Source organism: Manis javanica, chromosome X (genome assembly GCF_040802235.1).
Source record: "Manis javanica isolate MJ-LG chromosome X, MJ_LKY, whole genome shotgun sequence".
Taxonomy (NCBI): Eukaryota; Metazoa; Chordata; class Mammalia; order Pholidota; family Manidae; genus Manis; species Manis javanica.
In genome coordinates, this window is record NC_133174.1 from 48,204,414 (window position 1) to 48,227,583 (window position 23,170).

Here is a 23,170-nt window from a genome sequence, read left to right on the forward strand (position 1 = left end):
ATATCCTCTTATCTCTCTCTATGTCAGCTTCTCTACGTTCCTGTTCTCTGGCTTCTATTCCTTCAATGGCCTCTTGCATCTTATCCATTCAGCTTACAAACCCTTCCAGGGATTGTTTCACTTCTTTGATCTCCTTCCTGAGATCTGTGATTTCCCTCTGGGCTTCTTCCCATTGCTCTTGCATTTTTCTCTGCATCTCATCCCATTGCTCTTGCACTTTTCTCTGCAACTCTGTCAGCATGTTCATGATTTTTATTTTGAATTCTTTTTCAGGAGGACTGGTTAGGTCTGTCTCCTTCTCAGGTGTTGTCTCTGTGATCTTTGTCTGCCTGTCGTTTTGCCTTTTCATGGTGATAGAGATAGTTTGCAGAGCTGGTACGAGTGACCACTGGAAGAGTTTCCCTTCTTGTTGGTTTGTGGCCTTCCTCTCCTGGGAGAATAGCGACCTCTAGTTGCTTTTGCTGTGCAGCTGTTCGCATACAGTGCTTCTGCTTCCTGCCCAGTTGCTATGGGGTTTATCTCCGCTGTTGCTGTGGGCGTGGCCTGGCTGGGGCTGCTCCTCCAAAATGGTGGAGCCCCGTTGGAGGGGGAGCGGCCGGGAGGTTATTTATCTCCGTAAGGGGCCTCTGTGCTCCCTGCTGCCCAGGGGGTTAGAGTGCCCAGAGATCCCCAGATTCCCTGCCTCTGGTCTAAGTGACCTGTCCTGCCCCTTTAAGACTTCCAAAAAGCACTCTCCAAAGCAAAACAACAACAGCAACAATGAGAGAGGGAACAGGAAAAAAAAAAGGAAAAAACACGTGATTTTTTTTTTAGTCCTCAGGCGCCTGTCCCAGGCACCCACTCACTGTTCCTGCTGCCCTGTCTCCCTAGCACCAGGGTCCCTGTCCCTTCAAGGCTTCCAAAAAGCACCCGCCCACCGGTCCCGCAGGGAAGAACGCGCAATATTCTTTGTCCTCGGGCGCTGGTCCCAGGCACCCGCTCACCAGTCCCTCCGCCTTGCCTCCCTAGTAACGGGGTCCCTGTCCCTTTAAGGCTTCCAAAAAGCACTCGCCAAAAAGAGAAGAAAAAAAAAGGGGGAAAAACACTCAATTTCCTCCATCTTCAGGTGCTGGTCTCAGGTACCTGCCCTCCGGTCCCGCAAGGGAAAAAAGCAGGAGATTCTTTGTCCTCAGGCGCCCGTCCCAGGCTCCCGCTCACTGGTCCTGCTGCTCTGCCTCCCTAGCACCAGGGTCCCTGTCCCTTTAAGGCTTCCAAAAAGCACTCGCCAAAAAGAGAAAAAAAAAAGGGGAAAAACGTGCGATTTCCTCCGTCCTCAGGCGCCGGTCTCAGGCACCCGCCCTTCGGTCCTGCAGGGAAAAACGCAGGATATTCTTTGTCCTTAGGTGCCGGTCCCAGGCACCCGCTCACCCGTCCTGCTGCTCTGCCTCCCTAGCACCGGGGTCCCTGTCCCTTTAAGGCTTCCAAAAAGCACTCGCCATAAAGAGAAAAAAAAAAGGGGAAAAATGCACGATTTCCTCCGTCCTCAGGTGCCGTTCTCAGGCACCTGCCCACCGGTCCCGTAGGGAAAAACACGCGATATTCTTTGTCCTCAGGTGCCAGTCCCAGGCACCCGCTCACCAGTCCCGCCACCCTGCCTCCCTAGCAACGGGGTCCCTGTCCTTTTAAGGCTTCCAAAAAGCACTCGCCAAAAAAAAAAAAAAACTGCTCCGGGTTCTTTCCACCCACCGGGAGCTGGGGGGAGGGGTGCTCGGGTCCCTCCGGGCCGGGGCTTGTATCTTACCCCCTTCACAAGGCGCTGCGTTCTTGCAGGTGTGGATGTGGTCTGGATGTTGTCCTGTGTCCTGTGGTCTTAATTTTAGGAAGATTTTTCTTTGTTATAGTTTCATAGCTCTATGTGTTTTTGGGAGGAGATTTCCACTGCTCTACTCACGCCGCCATCCTGGCTCCGCCTTCTTGATCTTTGCCATTTTAATTATTATGTGTCTTGGTGTTGTCCTCCTTGGGTCCTTTCTGTTGGGGGTTCTGTGTATTTCCATAGTCTGTTCGATTATTTCCTCTCCCAGTTTGGGGAAGTTTTCAGCTTTATTTCTTCTAAGACACTTTCTATCCCTTTTCCTCTCTCTTCTTCTTCTGGTACCCCTATAATACGGATATTGTTCTTTTTGGATTGGTCACACATTTCTCTTAATATTGTTTCATTCCTGAATATCCTTTTATCTCTCTCTGCATCAGCTTCTATGTGTTCCTGTTCTCTGGTTTCTATTCCATCAATGGCCTCTTGCATCTTATCCATTCTGCTTATAAATCCTTCCAGAGTTTGTTTCACTTCTGTAATCTCCCTCCTGGCATCTGTGATCTCCTTCCAGACTTCATCCCATTGCTCTTGCATTTTTCTCTCCATCTCCATCAGCATGTTTATGATTTTTATTTTGAATTCTTTTTCAGGAAGACTGGTTAGGTCTGTCTCCTTCTCTGGTGTTGCCTCTGCGATCTGGTTTGCCTGTAATTTTACCTTTTCATGGTGATAGAAATAGTTTGCAGAGCTGGAACGAGTGACAGCTGGAAGAACTTCCCTTCTTATTGGTTTGTGGCCTTCCTCTCCTGGGAGAACAGCGACCTCTAGTGGCCTGTGCTGAGCAGCTTTGTGCAGTCAGGGCTTCTGCTTCCTGCCCAGCTCCTATGGAGTTTATCTCCGCTGTTGCTGCATGCGTGGCCTGGCTTGGGCTGCTGCTCTAAAATGGTGGAGCACTGTTGGAGGGGGTGTGGCCGGGAAGCTATTTATCTCAGTAAGGGGCCTCCGTGTTCCCTGCTGCCCAGGGTGTTACACTGCCCAGAGATCCCTGGATTCCCTACCTCTGGACTAAGTGTCCTGCCCTGCCCCTTTCAGACTTCCAAAAAGCACTCGCCAAAACAAAACAAAAAAAGAAAAACTTTTTTAATTAATAATTTGAAAAAAAAACCAAAAAAAATGAACAAACAAAAAAACCCACTCACTTTTCTTTGTCCTCAGGCGCCGGCCTCAGGCATCTGCTCACCAGACTTTCTTCCGTGTTTCCCTAGTATTGGGGTCCCTGTCCCTTTAAGACTTCCAGAAAGCACTCGCCAGAAAAGAAAAAAAAATGGCTGCTTGCATTTCTTTGTTCTCTGGTGCTGGCCTCAGGCATCCGCTCACCAGTCTTGCTTCCCTGTTTCCCTAGTATTGGAGTCCCTGTCCCTTTAAGACTTCCAAAAAGCACTCGCCAAAAAAAAATAAATAATGGCCGCTCACTTTTGTTTGTCCTCCAGCGCCAGCCTCCGTTACCCCCTCACCAGTCTTGCTGACCTGATTCCCTAGTATCCAGGACCCCACGCATGCAGTGTGTCTGCACTCTGGTCTGGATGGCTGGGACTGGGTGTTCAGCAGTCCTGGGCTCCCTCCCTTCCCACTCCGACTCCACTCTTCCCACCAGGAGCTGGGGGGAAGGGTGCTCGGGTCCTGCCAGGCCGGGGCTTGTATCTTACCCCCTTCACAAGGTGCTGGGTTCTCGCAGTTGTGGATGTGGTCTGGATGTTGTCCTGTGTCCTCTGGTCTCTATTCTAGAAAGAGTTGTCTTTGTTATATTTTCATAGATATATTTGGTTTTGGGAGGAGATTTCTGCTGCTCTACTCATGCTTCCATTGTGACTCTACCCCAGATAAATGAAATTTAAAAGAATTGACCACCACTAAATCAGATTTCCAGGATATGAAAAAGGGAATTCTGTAGATGGAAATGTTCTTAAGTTGAAATATCTTTCACCACTGAAAATAAACCTATAGTAAAGTTAGCAGACCAATTAAGTCAAATGAAAGAATGAAATTCAAAACGATCAGTAAAATCAACTGTACACAAAACCAGTAAAGAGATACAAAAAAATATGCGGATTCTGATATCTTATACATAAGGTGTGGAGGAACAAGAATAAAAGAGTAGCATGTTTAGATTGTGTTTAAAGGAGAGCAACCATCAAATATAGATTGTTACATATTTAGGAAACTATCTAGATCATGATGTTTACCACAAACCTAAAGCCCATAATAGACACACAAAAAGTAAAAACTAGAAACCCAAGTGTAACACTAAAAGTATCAAACCACAAGAGTAAAATAAAGGAGGAAAGTAACAGAGAGGAACTCAAAAACAATCAGAAAACAATTAGTAAAATGGCAATAAGTGCATACCTAATAATAATTACCTTAAATTAAATGGACTAAAATCACCAGTCAAATGAATGGAGGATAGATAAAATAACAGCACCAATCTATATGCTGCCTATGAGAGATTAATTTCAGATCTCAAGACATATATATACTGAAAGTGAAGGAATGGAAGAAGACATTCCATGCAAATAAAAGGGAGAAACAAGCAGGAGTAGCAGTATTTATATCAGAACAAAATAGACTTCAAAACAAAGAAAGTAACAGGAAATAGAAGGGCACTATATAATGACAAAGTGATCAGTCCAACAAGAGGATATAACAATTGTAAATATCTATGCACCTAATAATGGAGCTCTTAAATATATAAAACAAATACTAACAAACTTATATGAGGAAATAGATGACAATGACAACAAAATCATATAGAATTTTAAAACCCTGCTTACATCAATGGACATATCATCCAGACAGAAAATAAATAAGGAAACAGAGGTGTTGAACAACACAGTGGACCAGTTGGACTTAACAGATATATATAGAACATTCCACCTAAAACCATCAGGATACATATTTTTCTCAAGTTCACATGGAATATTCTCTAGAATAGATCAGATATTAGGATGTAAAAGATCCTCAATAAATACAAAAATATTTAAATTGTATCCAGCACCTCTTCAGACAACAATGGTGTAAAATTAGAAAGCCATTTCATGAAGAATACAAAAACCCCACAAACATATGGAGAAAAAACAACTTGCCACTATATAATCAGTAGATAAATGAACAAACCAGAGTAAATAAAGAAAATACATGTAGACAAATGAAAAAGAAACACAACAGTTCAAAATATGTATGATGCAGCAAAAGCGGTTCCAAAAGGGAATTATGCAGCAATATGGGCCTACTTCAAGAAATAAGAAAAATCCCAAATAAAAAGTCTAACCTCAGAACTAATGGAACTAGAAAAAGGACAAACAAAGGCCAAAGTTAATGGAAGGACATAAAAATGATCAGGACAGAAATAAATAAAATAGAGAATAAGAAAACAACTGGCAAAAAAATACAATAAAACCAAGAGCTGATTCTTCAGCAAGATAAACTAACAAAACTCTAGCCAGATTTATCATAAAAAAATGGATGAGGACACAAACATAATCAGAAATGAAACTGAAGTTAAAACTGACACCACAGAAATTCTAATGATTGTGAGAGAATTATATGAAAAATCACCTGCAAATAAATCAGAAAACCTAGAAGAAATGGATAAATTCTTAGGAATGTACTCTTCCAAGACTGACCAAGTAAGAAATAGAAAATATAGACAAAGCAACTACTAGTTCCAAAATTGAATTGGTAATCAAACACTCCCAAAAAATGGAATTTCAGGACCAGACTGTTTCACAGCTGAATTCTACCAAACATTTAAAGAGTTAATACCCATTCTCCTTAAAGTATCGTGAAAAATAGAAGAGGTGGGAGTACTTCCAAACTCATTCTGTGAGCCAGCGTCACTCTAACATCAAAACCAGATTAACACAATATAAAAAATGAAAACTACAGATTAATATCCTCTACGACTACATGCAGAAAGTCTCTACAAAATATTAGCAGACAAAATTTTAAAATACATCAAAAGTATCATCCATCACAACCAAGTGAGATTTATTCCAGGGATGCGATGATGGTACAATTTTCATAAATCTACCAATGTGATATACCACATTAACAAAAGGAAGAATAAAATCAATATGATCATATCAATACATGCTAAAAGCATTTAACAAAATGGGTGTAGAGGGAAAAATGTAATAAATGCCACATATGTCAAATTCACAGATGACATCATACTTAATGATGAAAAGCTGAAAGCTTTTCTTCTAACATCAGGAACAAGATGCCCAATCTCACCACTTTTATTAGATTAGTACTAGTACTGGAGTTCTTAGCCACAGAAATCAGAAAAAAATAAAGAGGTAAAAGGTATGCAGCAAAGTTGGTAAGGTAGAATTAAAGCTGTCACTAATTGCCAATGATATGGCACCATGTATAAGAAACCCTAAAGACTCCACCAAAAATTGTTAGAACCAATAAGTTGGTTCAGCCAAGTTTCAGGATACAAAATCAATATACATAAATCTGTTGCATTCCTATATACTAAAAATGAACTAACAGAAAGAAATCAGGAAAACAATTCCATTTACAATTGCATCCTATAGAGAATAAAATACTTACATATAAACCTAAGCTAGGAAGTGAAGGACCTGCTCTGAAAATTATAAGACACTGATGAGAAAAACTGAAAAAGGCACAAATCAATGGAAAGCTGTTCCATGCATATCAGTAGGAAGAATTAATATTGTCAAAATGGTACCCTGACAAAAGTAACTTAGAGATACAATTCAATCCATTTCAAAACGCCAATGGCATTTTTCAATGAACTATAGCAAATAATCCCAAAGTTCATATGGAACCACTAAAGGATCCAAACAGCCAAAGGAATTTTAAGAAAGAAGAACCACAAAGCCACAATAATGAAAACAGTATGGTACTGGCACAAGAATAGACCCATACATTAATGGAATAGAATAAAGATCCCATAAATAAACCCATGCATATATGGTCAATTAATATATGATAAATGGATCATGAATATACATTGGGGAAATAGATATTTCTTCAATAAAAGTGTTCAGAAAACTGGACAGCTGCATGCAAGAGAATGAAACTGGATTACTGTCTTACTTCATACACAAAGGTAAACTTGGAATGAATTGAACCCTAAATATAAGACATGAAGCCATAAAATGCTTAGAAGAAAATATAGGCAAAAATCTCTTGAGTAACAGTATGAGTAATTTTTTTCTGTACATGTATCACTGGTAAGAGAAACAAAAGGAAAAATGAACAAATGGGACTACATCAAACTAAAAAGCTTCTGTACAGCAAAGAGCACCAGCAACAAAACTAAAAGTCAACCCACAGTTTGGGGGAATACATTCATAAATGATTTATCTGATAAGGGGTTAACATCCAAAATATATGAAGCACTTATATACCTCAATACCCAAAAAAAACCTGATTCAAAAATAGACAGAAGACCTGAACAGCCATTTTTCCAAAGAATAAACACAAATGGCCAATGGGCACTCCACAGTGCTAATCATCAGGAAAATGCAAATTAAGACCACAATGACATCACCTCACACCAGTTAGAATGGCTACTATCTAAAAGACAAGAAATAACAAGCGTTGGCAAGGATGTGGAGAAAAGGGAACCCTCTTATCTTGTTGGGAATGTAATTTGATGCAGCCAGTATGGGAAGCAGTATGAAAGTTTCTCAAAAAAGTAAATATTGAAATACCATCTTACACAGTAACTATACTTCTGTGAATTTATCTGAGGAAAGAAAATGTTATTCTAAATGATACGTGCACCCCAATATTTTTTGCTGCATTATTTACAATTGTCAAGATATGTAAGCAACAAAAGTATCTATCAATAGGTGAATCAATAAGGAGGTGGTACATACACCCAATGGAATAGTCAACCATAAAAATCCTTACATTTGCATCAACATGGATCGACCTAGATCATATTATGCTAAATGAAATAAGCCAGGTAGAGAGACAAATACCATATGATTTTCACTTATATATGGAATCTAAAAACAAAACAAAATGAACAAAATCGTCATAGACTTACAGACACTGAGAAGTGGGGAGAGGTTGCGATGGGATGTGAGTGGTGAGGGGGATAAAGAGGCACAAAAATCTAAGTCATAATATAAGTTGGTCATGAGGATGTTAGTGCAGCAAGGAGAATATTTGAAGTGGTTCTGTGACATCTTTCTGTGTTGGCAGATAGTAACTACACTTGGAGTAAGGATTTAATAATGTGTGCAACTGTCCAATCACTTTTTTATATACTTGAAACCAATACAATGTTGATTATCAACTATGCTTCGATGAAAAAAAGCTAAAAAAAAAAGTCCCCACAAATTCATCCTAGCAAACTACATTGTTTATTGACTTAAAATTTTTTTTACAGGTCTTGGACCCACCTTACGAGCCCAATGCTCCATTCTCAGAGTCTCCTTTCCTTTTTCTTGAAGGTTATCACATGTTTGCTGGTGATTAGTTTTACCAGACTATTTCCTATTTGTAGGAGTCCAATATGCTTTTTCATTTCCTCCTCTCTTTGTGTCTTTCAGAGAACTTGCAGTGTGTCTGTTGGTGTAAAATTTAACAGCCTTAAAAACTTTATGGTCTCCAACGTGTGTACTGGCACACAGGCCAGAAAAGTTGTGGGTATTGCTCAAAACACTGAAAGTTTAATTAAAATCTTTTGTTGAGCAAATAATTATGATAAAAATATGTAGTCATCCACCAAAACTTCTCATGTATACGGGGGCTTTGGAAGACCATGTGCATGCCCAGAGCAGATGCATGATTGGAAAAGAACTGAGAAAATCCTGAGCCTTTACTTCAGACTGATCATTTGGCTCAGTGAATATTTAAATATTGAAGGAGTGTGTTGTCACAGACTCAATCTGCCATGAAAGAGGAATGTGCGGTTTTGTTAGATTTTTATTTTTGTTTGTTTCTTTTTGCTTTTTTTTACCTCCTTGAGTTCAATGAAAGTCTTTCAAATCATTAGTTGAGCACAAGCTAAAGCACAGAGATTTCAGTATCCACACATGAAAAGGAATAAGTCTTTGCAAATGTAGTTTGGAAAAGCCACAAAACAAATGGATTGCTAGAGATTCAACAACTAAAAAACATCATGAGGAAAGAAGATATCTGATTTCAAGAGTTACTACACTGTAATATATGGAACCATGTTTCAACAACAACAACAACAAGGAAACAGGAAAGTATAGCCCACTCAAAAGAAAAAATAGTAAATTGACTGAGCCATCCTTGAAGAAGTCAGGACTTCAACTCACTAGGAAAAGGGTTTTAAAATTTTTAAACGTGCTCGAAGAACTAAAGGATATCATGGGCAAAATGCAAAAGGAAATCATAAAAACAACATATGAATGAAATGAAGATATAAATAAAGATAAATGAATTTTTAAAAGGGCAAAACATAAATTATGGAGCTGATAAGCAAAATAACTGAAATGAAAATTTTACTAGAGAAATGTACATGGGAGGCAGAGACAGTGGTGGCAGAGGCAGAGGGTGTCTTAAAATGTAAGCTCAGCAATAAATTTACCCAGGATGGTGGTGGAAGACCCAGCAGCCATCTCCTCATTTTGTTCCTCCTGCTAATGTAACAGATTTTTAATTAATGGCAGGGAGTCATAAGAATTATAATTTTTATCTTTGGTAGGGTAGCCAAATATATACATTTGGAAATTATACAGACACTGAATTGTTGGAGGAGGATGAAGTATGTGAGTTTCAATCAAAAGGAAAAGAAAAAATTTGAAGTACATCAAGAGATAGTTTCGACATGATATAGTTAGCAAAGGATAAACAGGAGACATTTAAATTCAATGACCCTTTAGTAATGTTGTACAGCAGCAAATACCAAGAGGATTAACAATCTCTTCAGCAATCAAGGCTTTTTTGCTTTTAGATCTATCAGAATTCCAGTAAGCTAGTTTGGCTAACTGGCTGAAACACTTTATACTCCAAAAGGAAAACAGGATTTATGTCCTTCATCTGTTCAATATGCTCCAGAACAACAGGCAATTTTGCCAGGTGATGATCATCTTTCTTCCTGTGAGTCATCTGGTAGCTCTTTTTTAAAAAGTGAACCAAGACATATAATAAATAGTAAAATTTACAGACACCAAAACAGAGAACCTTAGTAATATGGTATCTGCCTTAACAGTGTAACAAATATGTTTTAGCCTGATAATAAAAATATTCTACATAAGTAAAAATGTTCCCTCTACTCCTCTCAATATTTCTGGCCACAAATAAGTGTTTTTTCCCCCACAACAACCAATTTCCCAATACCAACTTGGTATCCTACAATTATACAATTCTGACACTATCTACCTGGAGTTAGTAACAGATCCCACATGTTAAAGGGTTCAGTCCCACAGGCTGAACCCACTTCAGATGCCAACTGCAAGTAGTGGATTCTCAGGTTACCCCCACTTCTATCTGACATGACTATAAACAGGGGTATCTGCAACACCCTCTTCAGGTTCAATAACTTGTTATATTGGCTCACATAACTCAAGAATACACTCATTTACACTGATTATATAAAATTATGTAGTAAAGGATATGATAAAATACACAAATGAACAGCCATATGAAGATGTACATAGGACAAGGTCTGGGTGTTCCAAGACAGGAACTTCTGTCCCCATGGATTTGGGGTATGTCACCTTCCTGGAAAATGGATGTGTTCACCAACATGAAAGCTATCCAAACTCCATACTTTAGGGATATTTACAGAGGCTTCATCATGTTGGTGTGATAGGTTGTTAACTCAATCTTGTTCCCTCTCTCCTCCCCAGAGGATGGATATAGAAGCTGAAATTTCCAACCCTCTAATAATGCTCTTGTCTTTTATCTGAACAATCACCATCTTGAAGCTATCCAGGAGCCCACCAAGAGTTGCCTAATTAGAAAAAAAGGTGTTCTTATTGCCTAGGAAATCCAAAGGGTTTAAGAAGCAATGTCAGGAACTAGGCTCAAAGACCAAATATTAGTATAAAAGATGCTCCTAGCATCTTTATTACTAAGGAAGTTACCAAGGTTTTAGGATTCCTGGCCAGGAGTTGGGGAAAAAAACAAAAATATGTATTTCTTATAATCTCACAATATCTCATCCTACCCCTTGGTCTTTGAACATGGCTGTCTTATTGCAAAACAATCATAAAAGACAAAAGATACTGGAACGTTATTAGAATCCTATTGTCATTAATAATTATCCAGTCCATCATCATATAATGTATCTCCAAGGTGAGGCCACTGAGGTTTTTAGGCTTCTATTTGATCTTGTCAGGTTCTAAAAGCAGAAGTGGTCTCATGTCATATAGTTATATCATATCACATATATATATATATATATATATATATATATATATATATAGTGATATTTCTTTACTCTTTCAGGCCTCTGGTAAAGTTGAGCTAAAGACAACATCATCTCTTGCTCTGAGACCCTTTCAAAGTGTTAATATAATATGGATTTTCTTCATTGAATAACCTATTTATTCATTCCTTTACCCTCAGCTTCTTGTCCTCTTTCTTCACATTTATGACCAAAATTTTCCACCTTTAGAAGGGATACTAGGTTTGGCCACTGTACAGGTCTAGATTGAAGGCAGCAATACTGGGCTATCAAGTACACCCCATTAATCCACTCATTCAGATAGGGTAATGTTAAACAAGTGCAGAGCTAGTGGACTATTTTTACCATTAGGCAATATAGCTGCATTTACTGTTAACCCCAGTTTTGCCAGATGCGGTGAAGACACAACCCACTCCATAAGGCCCTTAAGAGGTCTAACATAGGTTTAAAATATAATTTGTTTCTCATCTAGAAATCATCCCTGCCTCTGACACTTGTAGTTGCATCCCTGGACTTGTGATGATTGCATCAGATAGGGGGAAAAAAAACTTGAGGTGATGTAGAAAAGAAAGGAAAAGTACAGATATTGTGCCACTGTCCTTTCTCCTCTCAGTGTCTAAAAATTTCATAGTCATACCAACATCCTTCTACATACCCTCTTTCCCAAATATACCAGTGAGACAGAGGAATCTATGCAATGACGTCAGTTTTTTAACCTCACCCATGTCGAATGTAAGCACATACTTGTGAAGGCTTATAAGCCAGACTTTCATGTCTCTTATCTCCCCCAATTTTAGACAACCAATGTTTTAATTGCTTCTTCTGATTCTCTATCAAACTATTGCTCTGAGAAGGCTATGTCTCTGCCAATTGTTGGACATTATGTACTAAAAGTATGTTCCTTTGTATGAAGAAATGATTGTCATCTGTCTAAATTGATGCAATATCTTCTGTTCCAGTTATTTTAAAGCACCCTGAGAATTTGTATCTCTCACCTGGTATCTAAAACTCAGTCCAGAGTCAGTGTCTATTGCTGTCAAGACACATTTGTAGCACCCCAGGGCTATCAGCATCAGTCAGACTTGTCAACTCTGTTCAGAGCCTTCCCCACAAGGAATCTGCTGCATGGCCATCTGTTATCTCTGCAATTTTTGCTGACAGACAGAACAGTTCTTATTGACATTTTGTGCCTCAGAAGATACAAGAGGAATATATCTAGATTCAGTCATTTTATGCATTGCAGCAGTAATCCATAACCATTTCATGAAGCCAGTTGATCAACTTAAGAAAGGACATGAAAATGTCTGCTTGTCAATTCTAATCAGATTCCAAATTTGGAGGGTAGTTCTGATGAACATTGGTATGTTCTACTTTAATACACCCTTCAAATTCACATAGTGATTTCTATGGGGTTGTGCCCTATCTGGGAATCCATTTAATAGGCCAGCTTTCTATTGCACTCTGACCATATGGGCAGGCCATTGGCCATCACCCATGAGTCAGTAAGACCTAAACTTTGACACTGTTATCAATGTTTAATTCTTCCATCACTGCTAGGAAAATAGTATGCAGTTAAGCCCACTGAGTTGGTTTTATCTTCTTTGATCAGAATGGTGGCCTTTCAAATAAGATGCTGTCCATTCACCTTGGAGCTGCCATCCAGAAGTCAGACAGCTATTTTTTGGTCAGTTGAGAGCTGTTTGTAGGGCACTGTCCAAGTGGTAATAGAATCCTACAGCTCCCAACACAGTTCCAGAGTTAGCCCTAGAGGAAAAAAGGCTCCCAACATATAGGTATCTCCTTCTTGTGTTCCTCAGGTAACCAGATATTGTATAAGCATTTCTACTTTATTATGGAAATATAATGAGCACTACCATCCCCATTAGAGTGTTTTTCCAACATCATCCAAGACATTATTGGTATTTCAAATTTCAAGAAAATTTATGCCTTTCAGTCACAGTGGCAGTTTCAATATATAACAACAAGCTAACAATTGCCCCCAAATGGGAATATTCTAGTTCAAAGTCCTAGTATTCATTGTTAGGAAATATTCACATGTTTTTGCTATAAGCTTTTGTCTATGCTCCACATCGGGCCATTATCACACAGATAATTTGTCATTACCAGCAATACAGCTTCTGTTCTGCACAGTTTGGGCTTAGAGAATATTATTCATACCCATTTAACATGTACAATTAATATTGATTGAAGGAAATACATACATGCTTTCTGTTTTACAATACAAGGTAGAAGAAATGTTCTCCAGTCAAACACAATATCCAATCTCATAATGCATTCTGTTACAATGGACACGACCACTTTATGTGATCACTGATCAAACATACCAGTTCTCTTCCAAATTTTCATCTTAGTCCCATTAACCCTTACATCCTTAACTGTAGCCTTTTTTATGACTTTATCAACAGGTTTTGGTTTTACAATGGTAGGTAAGGGAAGTGTTCCCCAGCCAGACATACATTTCCATAAACATTCAGGTAAAAGAGACACAACTTCTTTGCATAAATCACTTTACATTAGACACTACAACTTTCATAATCCTATTGAACCTTACAATTTAAAATTCTCTTAACTTAATTGTAGTCTACTTCAAGGCTTCACCAATGGGATTGTTACCACAGTACATGAGAACCCATGTGAAGGAGTCACAGAAACTTCTCTTTTTGCAAAATGTAAATTTTGGAAATTCACATGCTCATGTGCAAAAGGTTTTGAGCTCTCAATATTTTATTGGTTTCAGGTGTACAACATAGTGATTCAATAATTATATTTATTACTAAATGCTTACCATGATAAGTGTAGTTACCATCTGTCATTATACAAATATATTACAGTATTATTAACATTCCTAGTTGTGTATCAACTATACTTCAATTAAAAATATACTTTGAGTTCCTGCAGGAGTTTGATCCAGTAGGTATCAAACAGAAATTACCCAAAGAAGCATCAAACTGCTTTAGCCAAGTGGCTTGTTTGCTAATTTCATATATTTTTGCTACAAGAAATACCAGAGCTGTTGACCCAGAAACAGCAGGAAGTATTTGCTGTGGCACATACTCCTTCTTATTTAGGCAATAATTTATGTAAAGCAATTCTATTATCTAAAATTTCCATGGCAAAAAAGTCTAGGGACTTTTGTGGTATATCTATGGCCTTAGCAGTAGATTCAGCAATAGTTGCCAGAGTAAAAAAACTTTGGATTTATGTGCATTAATAGAAAAAGACTAGTAGCCAAAGGGCAAAAGGAATAAAAACTTCATATTGGAGATGAAGATCTTGATCCATGATCCTGGGAGAACTATCCACCACAAGGTGTTATTTATTAATGGGGTGGTAGCTTTCTAGTTAATTTTAATTTTATATCTACAGCTGGTGTGCAATTTTGAGTCTGGAGGAACCATTTTATTTGGGAGATGTGGACTCAAGTTTCAAGACCCTGAAGTTTGGCTGCCATTTGGGTAATGACATGGTATGGTCCCTTCAAAGAGGTTCAAGGAAAGTCTTTGTTAGTGATTCTGTGTGAGAAGGATGTAATAAAATTGGAAATATTTTTTTGGAGAGTATTAGCCAGATATTTGAGGAAACTAGAATAATTCAGGACCCAGTCCAGTTTACATGTAAAAACATAACCTCAAAAAGAATAAATATGACTAGAATTTAATACCCACAAGAGTGTGCTGTATTGTACCACTACCACAAAATATTTTTCTCTATGGTAACTCCAATATCTATCAAAGATAATACAGAATCTGGAGCGAACATGCAGGGAAAAAGTAAATGCTTCATTTCTGTTTACAAAAGTTTACAAAATTGCTGTAAGTCATAGATTGCTTAAGAGAAAAGAGAAAAAGTTTTCCTTAAACCTGGGAAACCAAAACATTGAAAACCAACAATGTTTAAGTAAAACATCATTAAAAATTACAACCATTCTCATCAGTTCCTTCAATCCCAAGTTATTAATTCTTTTTCTGCCTGGATTTTGTCAAACTCCAAACAGTGAATTATGAAAGCAACAAGGGAAGAGTGACATAAAAGGGAACCCTCTATGAAGCTATGGGTGGATTTTTCAATAGGAACTTTTTAAGTCGAAAGAATGGGATATATTCATATTTTTAAAGAGAAAAACCCTGCCAACCAAGAATACTATACCAGGCAAAGTTATTCAGAAATGAAGGAGAAACATGACTTTCCTGAAGAACAACAGCAACCAAAAGAGCTGAGGGAGTTTAGCACAACTATATGTAAAATTTTAAAGAAGTAAAAAGATTTTAGTTAACATCATGAAAATGTATGAATATAGGTGGAAAACTCACAAGTAATGGTAAATACAGAATCAAAATCAGATTCTCTAGTATTGCAATGGTGGAACATAATACAGTTAAAACTATAGTTTAAAAAGTAAAATACAAACATACTAAAATAGCCATGATATTATAATTTGCTTTTTTATTGAAAATACAAAAAACATTAAAATTATAATATCAATAACCTAAAAAGTGAGATGAAATGAAAATGTAAACTTAAGGAAAGTCATCAAATTTAAGGTGTCATCAGTATAAGATAGGATGTTATAAATATATTTTCTGGAAGCCTCATGGTAATTACAAAGGAAAAAGCTGTGTTAGCTACACAAAAGAGCATGATAAAGAAGTCAAACCACAGTTCTATCAAAAGATATCAAATTACAAAAGAACAGCAAGATAAGAAGCAAGGAACAATTGTATCTGTAAGACAATTTGAAAATAATTAACAAAACAGCAAGACTAAGCCCTTACCTACCGATTAATACTTCAAAAGGAAATGTTAAATTCTTTAATCAAAAGACATAGGCTTTAATATACAGACTGGTGACTAAAGTTATCAATACTGTATTTTTGAAAGTTGCTAAGAGAATAAATGTTAAAACTCACTGTGAAAAAATATGTAACTATGTGATGTGATGGATGTTATTTAACCTTATTTTGGTTATTTCACAATGTATTCATAAATCATCATGTTGCATAAAAACAAGTAATACCATTTTATATGTCAATTATATCTCAATAAAACTGGAAAAAAGACAGAATGGATGAATTCATAAAAGATCAAAAGTGATGATAAATTGCTTATGAGATTCACTTTACCTTTAAAGATGCACAATGATAGAGTTAAGAGATACAAAAAGATATTTTGAGCAAATGGTAACCAAAAGAATGCAGAAGTAGTTTGTATATCATACAAAGCAGACACTAACACAAAAATTGTCAAAGAGACAAAGGTGATTATATAACAATTAAAGAGTCTTCTACCAAGATTATATGCTCTAAATATGCAACCATTATTTATATACATAAATATATAAAAACACAGAACTCGAAGGAGAAATAAACAGCAATATAATAATAGCTGGAGAATTTGTTAATTCACTCTCAATAGGTAGACCACCTACACAAAGAATCAATATGGAAACAACAGATTGGAATACTATAGACCAAATATACCTAAATACACATACATGTTTATATCAAATATACATACAAAGAACATCTAAAAATAGAGGAGTAGACATTCTTGTCAATCACCATGGAACATTTTCTAAAATATCGCATATGTTAAGACACAGAACAAATCTTAGCAAATTTAACATAGTTGAAATCATACCATGTATTTTTTTTACCACAACCAGATGAAACTAGAAATCAATAACAAGAAGAAAACTGAAAATATGACAAATATATGAAAATTAAACAATAAGATCCTGAACAACCAAAGGATCAAAGAAGACATTAAAAGGGAAATTGAAAAGTTTCTTGAGACAAATGAAAATGGAAATGCAACATACCAAAACTTATGGGATGCACTAAAAGCAGTCCCAGAGGAAAGTTTAGAGTTATAAGCACAAACATCAAGAAAATAAAAAGATGTAAAATAAGCAATAATTTTACAGCTAAAAGAAAGAGAAAAAGAACAGATTAAGCCCAAAGTTAGCCAAAGGAAGGATATAATAAAAGTTAGAGCAGAATTAAAAGAAAGAGCAAGAAAACAATAGAAAATATCAACAACAGTGAAAGTAGGTTCTTTGAAATGATAAACAAAACAATAAGCCTTTACCAAGACCAACCCAAAAAAGAGAGCAGACCCAAAAAATTATAATTATGAATGAATAAAGAGACATTAAACTGATATACCACAGTAATTAAAGAATCAGAGTACTATAAACATCTATTAGTCAACAAATGACAAATTTGAAGAAATGGATAAATTTCTAGAAACATACAAGTTACAACTAAATCAGGAAGAAAATTAAAAAATCTGAATAGATTAATAACAAGGAAGGATATTGAATCAGTAATCAAAAACCTCCCAAGAAAATACCAGGACCAGATTGCTTCACTGATGAATTTTATGAAACAATTACAGAATTAATGTCAATCCTACTCAATCATTTCCAAAAAATTGCAGGGGGAATACTCCAAAAGTCATTTTACAAAGCCAGCATTAACTTGATACAATGTCAGGTAAGGACACTATAAAAAATTAGTCTGATAACCTCGATGAATGCACAAGCAAAAATGTTCAACAAAATACAGCAAACTGAATTCAGCAGCACATTAGAAGTATCATACACCATGATCAAGTGGGACTCATCTCTGGTAATCAAGAGTATTTCAACATATACAAATCAATAAATGGGATGCATCATTTTAATAAAATGAAGAGTAAAAATCATATCATAATAGATGAAGAAAGAGCAATTTGACAAAATTCAGTACCTATTCATGATGAAAAAATTTCAGTAAATTAGTTTTGAAGGAATGTGCTTCAACATAATAAGGACAATATATATCAAGTCAATGGCTAGCATCATAGTCAGTGGTGAAAGATTGAAAGCTCTTCCTTTAAGAGCAGGAAAAGAAAAGGGTGCTCACTATTACAACTCTTATTCAACATTGAACTGGAAGTCAGCCTCAGTAATAAAACAAAAAAACAAAACAAAAGACATAGGATTTAGAAAGGAGTAAAGTCATCTGTATTTGCACATGACAAGATTTTAAATTAAATTCTAATACCATCACACAAAAAAAACAAATCTAATCAGCAAACAGTAAAGTTGCAGGATACAATACTAACATATAAAAATCAACAATGCTTCCATAGGCTAACAACAAATTATCTATGAAGGAATTAAGATAACAATAGCATTTAAAAAGCTTCAAAAATAATTTTTTAAAGAATAAATTTAATCAAGGATGTGAAGGATAGCTACACTGTTAAACACCGGTGAAATGAATTGAAAAAGACACAAATGAATTGATATCCCATTTATTGAACTGAAACAATTAATATTGATAAAATCTCCAAATGATCCAAAACCATCTATATTTTCAATGCAATCCCTGTCAACATTCCAATGGCATTTAAGAAAAAAATCTTAAAATGGGAATGGAACATATATGATCACAAATGTCCAAATGAATCTTAAGAAAGAATATATATGGAGGCATCATACTTCCTTATTTCAAAGTATATTACAAAGCTAAAGTAATCAAAGTAGTGGGATACTGACACAGAAACCAATACAATGACTAAGAGAATCTAGAGTCCAGTAAAAAAACCATTTATATATGGTCAGCTAATATTTCATAAGGGTGCTAATAATGCTCAAATGAGAGAAAACAGTCTCTACAATATGTGGGGCTCAGAAAATGGGATATTCACATCAAAAGAATAAAATTCAACCCCTATCTTATGGCACTCTCAAAAATTAACTCAAAATATATTAAAGATTTAAATGTATGATATGAAACCATAAAAATTCTAGAAGAAAAAGTAGGGAGGAAACTTTTTGATGTGCATCTGGAAATTAATTTTTAGATATGACACCTAAACAGAAGCAACAAAATCTATTTAAGAGAGTGAACTGAGACAGGTATTAGATGCAGGTAGATAGAACTCAAAACAACAGACACAGGCAGACATAGCTCAAGATCCAGGTGAGGTGCAGGCAGAAGACAATTAGGATCAAGTCTTCACAATAAACAAAAAACATCATCCTGGACATCTGGGAAAATTGAGCCTGACAAACAAGGGAGTTTCCCAATCCCATCATGGCCCTAACAACAAATCCCAGCCACATGGGTAGATATACTCCAATTTTGCACTTATAAACCCTAGACACTACAGACCAAGCAGTGTCCTACCTTGGGGCACCTCCCAGTTAGCGGGAGTCCATTTTTTCTTTTTCATCCTTTATTAAAAACTTTGCTGGTTGAGATGGATTAAAGATGACAGTGTGAGAGGTGCAACAGAGGCTTTCTCCTAAAACTGCATATAATGCAAAAATATAATTAATACAACTAATCCTGAGAGATTAACAGGAAAGAGGACTGTGCCACACTGCATACACCTGGAGAAAAGAGCAGACCTCATGGAACAGGTTAATGTACCAAAGCTGTGGCCCAGCAAGACCCAAGCCTTTCCCTGACCCCAGCTCACTGGCAGGAGGAAGAGAAATGGAGTGGGGAGGGAGTGGAGACCTGGGACTGCTGAATACCTAGCTCTGGAGATCTGTTCTGAGAGCACAAACCTACATTTCATGGTGCTTTCATGATAACCTTGTGATTATGCAGTTGGAAAGCTAAGACAGGCAGAATTCCTGGAGAGACTGAGATTCCGGCCACCTGTGAAAAGCAGGAATCCTAATCCAGCTTCTCTGGGACAAAAGCTTATACCTGAGTGCTTGACCCACTGGCTCCAGAAGTGGAGAAAGGCATAGCAGCTGGGAAGAAGGAAACAGCTCTTTCTTCCCCCCAGGCAATAATACCACTCCCCTGCAACCCCCGACATTCCTTCAGGGGCTGAGCAGCTCTAGAGAGGAGAGCTTCTGGATACTACAGGGTGCCATATACAAATATGAAATGCCAAAGGAACGTGGTACAGAGTAAAATTAATATGACCCCTGAGAATGATGACACAGACCTCATGACTCTTCTTGAAAGGGAGTTCAAAATAAAAATCATTAACATGCTAATGGAGGTACAGAAAGATATTCAAGAATTCAGGAATGAATTCCGGTTGGAGACCCAATCATTGAAGAGCACAATGGAGGGTATTAAAAGCAGATTGTATATGGTGGAGGAGACAATAAATGAAATAGAAATTAGAGAAGAGGAATACAAAGAAGCTGAGACACAGAGAGAAAAAAGGATCTCTAACAATGAAAGAATATTGAGAGAACTGTGTGACCAATACAAATGGAACAATATTCACATTATAGGGATTCCAGAAGAAGAAGAGAGAGAAAAAGGGATGCAAAGTGTCTTTGAGGAGGTAGTTGTTGAAAACTTCCCCAATCTGAGGAAGGAGATAGTCTCTCAGGCCATGGAGATGCACAAATCTCCCAACACAAGGGACCCAAGGAAGACAACACCAAGACACATAGTAATTGAAATGGAAAAGATCAAGAATAAGGACAGACTATTAAAAGCAGCAAGAGAGAGAAGTAAGATCACATACAAAGGAAAGCCCATCAGGCGAACATCAGACTTCTCAGCAGAAACCTTACAGGCCAGAAGGGAGTGGCATGATGTATTTAATGCCATGAAGCAGAAGGGCCTGGAGCCAAGATTGCTTTATCCAGCAAGATTATCATTTAAATTTGAAGGAGGGATTAAACAATTTGGAGATAAGCAAAAGCTGAGAGAATTTACCTCCCACAAACCATCTCTATAGCCTATTTTGGAGGGACTACTATAGATGGAAGTGTTCCTAAGGTTGAATAGCTATCACCAGAGGTAATAAAACCACAGTAAAGAAAGTAGAACAGCTAATTACTAAGCAAATGCAAAATTAAATTAACTCTCCTCAAAGTCAATCAAGGGATAGACAAAGAGTACAGAATATGATACCTAATATATAAAGAATGGAGGAGGATGAAAAAGGAGGAGAAAAAGAAAAGAACCCTTAGATTGTGGATGTAATAGCATATTAAGTGAGTTAAGTTAGACTCTTAGATAGTAAGGAGGGTAACCTTGAACTTTTGGTAACCATGAATCTAAAGTCTGCAATGGCAATAAGTGCATACCTATCAATAATCACCCTAAATGTAAATGGACTGAATGCACCAATCAAAAGACATAGAGTCACTGAATGGATAAAAAAACAAGATGCATCTATATGCTACCTACAAGAGGCTCACTTTAAACCCAAAGACATACACAGACTAAAAGTGAAGGGATGGAAAAAGATATTCCATGCAACTAATAGAAAAAAGCATGCATTACAGTACTTGTATCAGACAAAACAGACTTCAAAAAAAAAGAAAGTCACAAGAGACAAAGAACAACATTACAAAATGATAAAGGCGTCAATCCAACAAGAAGATATAACCATTAGAAATATCTATGCACCCAACACAGGAGCACCTACATATGGGAAACAAATACTAACCGAATTAAAAGGGGAAATAGAATTCAATGCACTCATTCTAGGAGACTTCAACCCTCCACTCACTCTGAAGGACAGATCAACCAGACAGAAAATAAGTAAGGACACAGAGGCACTGAATAACACATTAGAACAGATGGACCTAACAGACATCTATAGATTCAATGCAATTCCTATGAAAATACCAACAGCATTCTTCAACGAATTAGAGCAAATAGTTCCAAAATTCATATGGACCTGCAGAAGACCTTGAATAGCCAAAGAAATTCTGATAAGGAAGAATAAAGCTGGGGGCATTACGTTCCCTAACTTCAAGCTCTACTACAAAGCCACAGTAAGCAAGATAATTTGGTACTGGCACAAGAACAGACCCATAGACCAATGGAACACACTAGAGAGCCCTGATATAAACCCAACCAAATATAGTCAATTAATATATGATAAAGGAGCCATGGATATACAATGAGGAAATGAAAGTCTCTTCAACAGCTGGTGTTGACAAAACTGTACAGCTACATGCAAGAGAATGAAACTGAATTATTGTTTACCCCCATATACAAAAGTAAACTCTAAATGGATTAAGACTTGAAAGTAAGTCATGAAACCATAAAACTCTTATAAGACAACATAGGCAAACATCTCCTGAATATAAGCATGAGCAACTTCTTCCTGAACACATCTCTTAGAGAAAGGGAAACAAAAGCAAAAATGAACTCATGGGACTACATCAGACTAAAAATTTCTGTATGGAAAAGGACACCATCAACAGAACAAAAAGGCATCCTACAGTATGGGAGAATATATTTGTAAATGAAATATCTGACAAGGGGTTAACATCCCAAATATATAAAGAACTTATACGCCTCAACACCCAAAAAGCAAATAACCCAATTAACAAATCATCAGAGGATATGAAGAGACAGTTCTTCAAAGAAGAAATTCAGATGGCCAACAGACACATGAAAAGATGCCTCACATCACTAATCATGAGGGAAATGCAAATTAAAACCACAATGAGATATCACCTCACACGAGTAAGGATGGCCAGCATCGAAAAGACTAAGAACAACAAATGCTGGAGAGTATGCGGAAAAAGGGGAACCCCCCTACGCTGCTGGTGGGAATGTAAACTAGTTCAACCATTGTGGAAAGCAATATGTAGGTTCCTCAAAAAACTAAAAATAGAAATACCTTTTGACCCGGGAATCCCACTCCTTAGAATTTACCCAAAGAATACAACTTCTCAGATTCAAAAAGACATATGCACCCTTATGTTTATCGCAGCACTTTTTACAATAGTTAAGATATGGAAGCAACCTAAGTGTCCATCAGTAGATGAATGGATAAAGAAGATGTTGCATATATACACAATGTAATAGTATTCGGCCATAAGAAAGAAACAAATCCTACCATTTGCAACAGCATGGATGGAGCTGGAGGACATTATGCTCAGTGAGATAAGCTAAGCAGAGAAAGACAAATGCCAAATGATTTCCCTTATTTGT

At 37.0% G+C, this 23,170-nt stretch overlaps 1 long non-coding RNA gene and 1 pseudogene across 1 annotated transcript in view; both read left to right on the forward strand.

Moving 5' to 3' along the window:
- Positions 1 to 15,517, forward strand: part of LOC140847495 (uncharacterized) — a 298,189-nt gene extending 282,672 nt beyond the window's left edge. The window contains exon 4 of the long non-coding RNA XR_012127559.1: positions 14,610 to 15,517. This is a non-coding gene — a long non-coding RNA (uncharacterized lncRNA). The remainder of the gene's footprint in view (positions 1 to 14,609) is intronic.
- Positions 9,474 to 10,071, forward strand: LOC108391751 (lysM and putative peptidoglycan-binding domain-containing protein 3 pseudogene; annotated as a pseudogene).
- Positions 15,518 to 23,170: the final 7,653 nt, after the last annotated feature.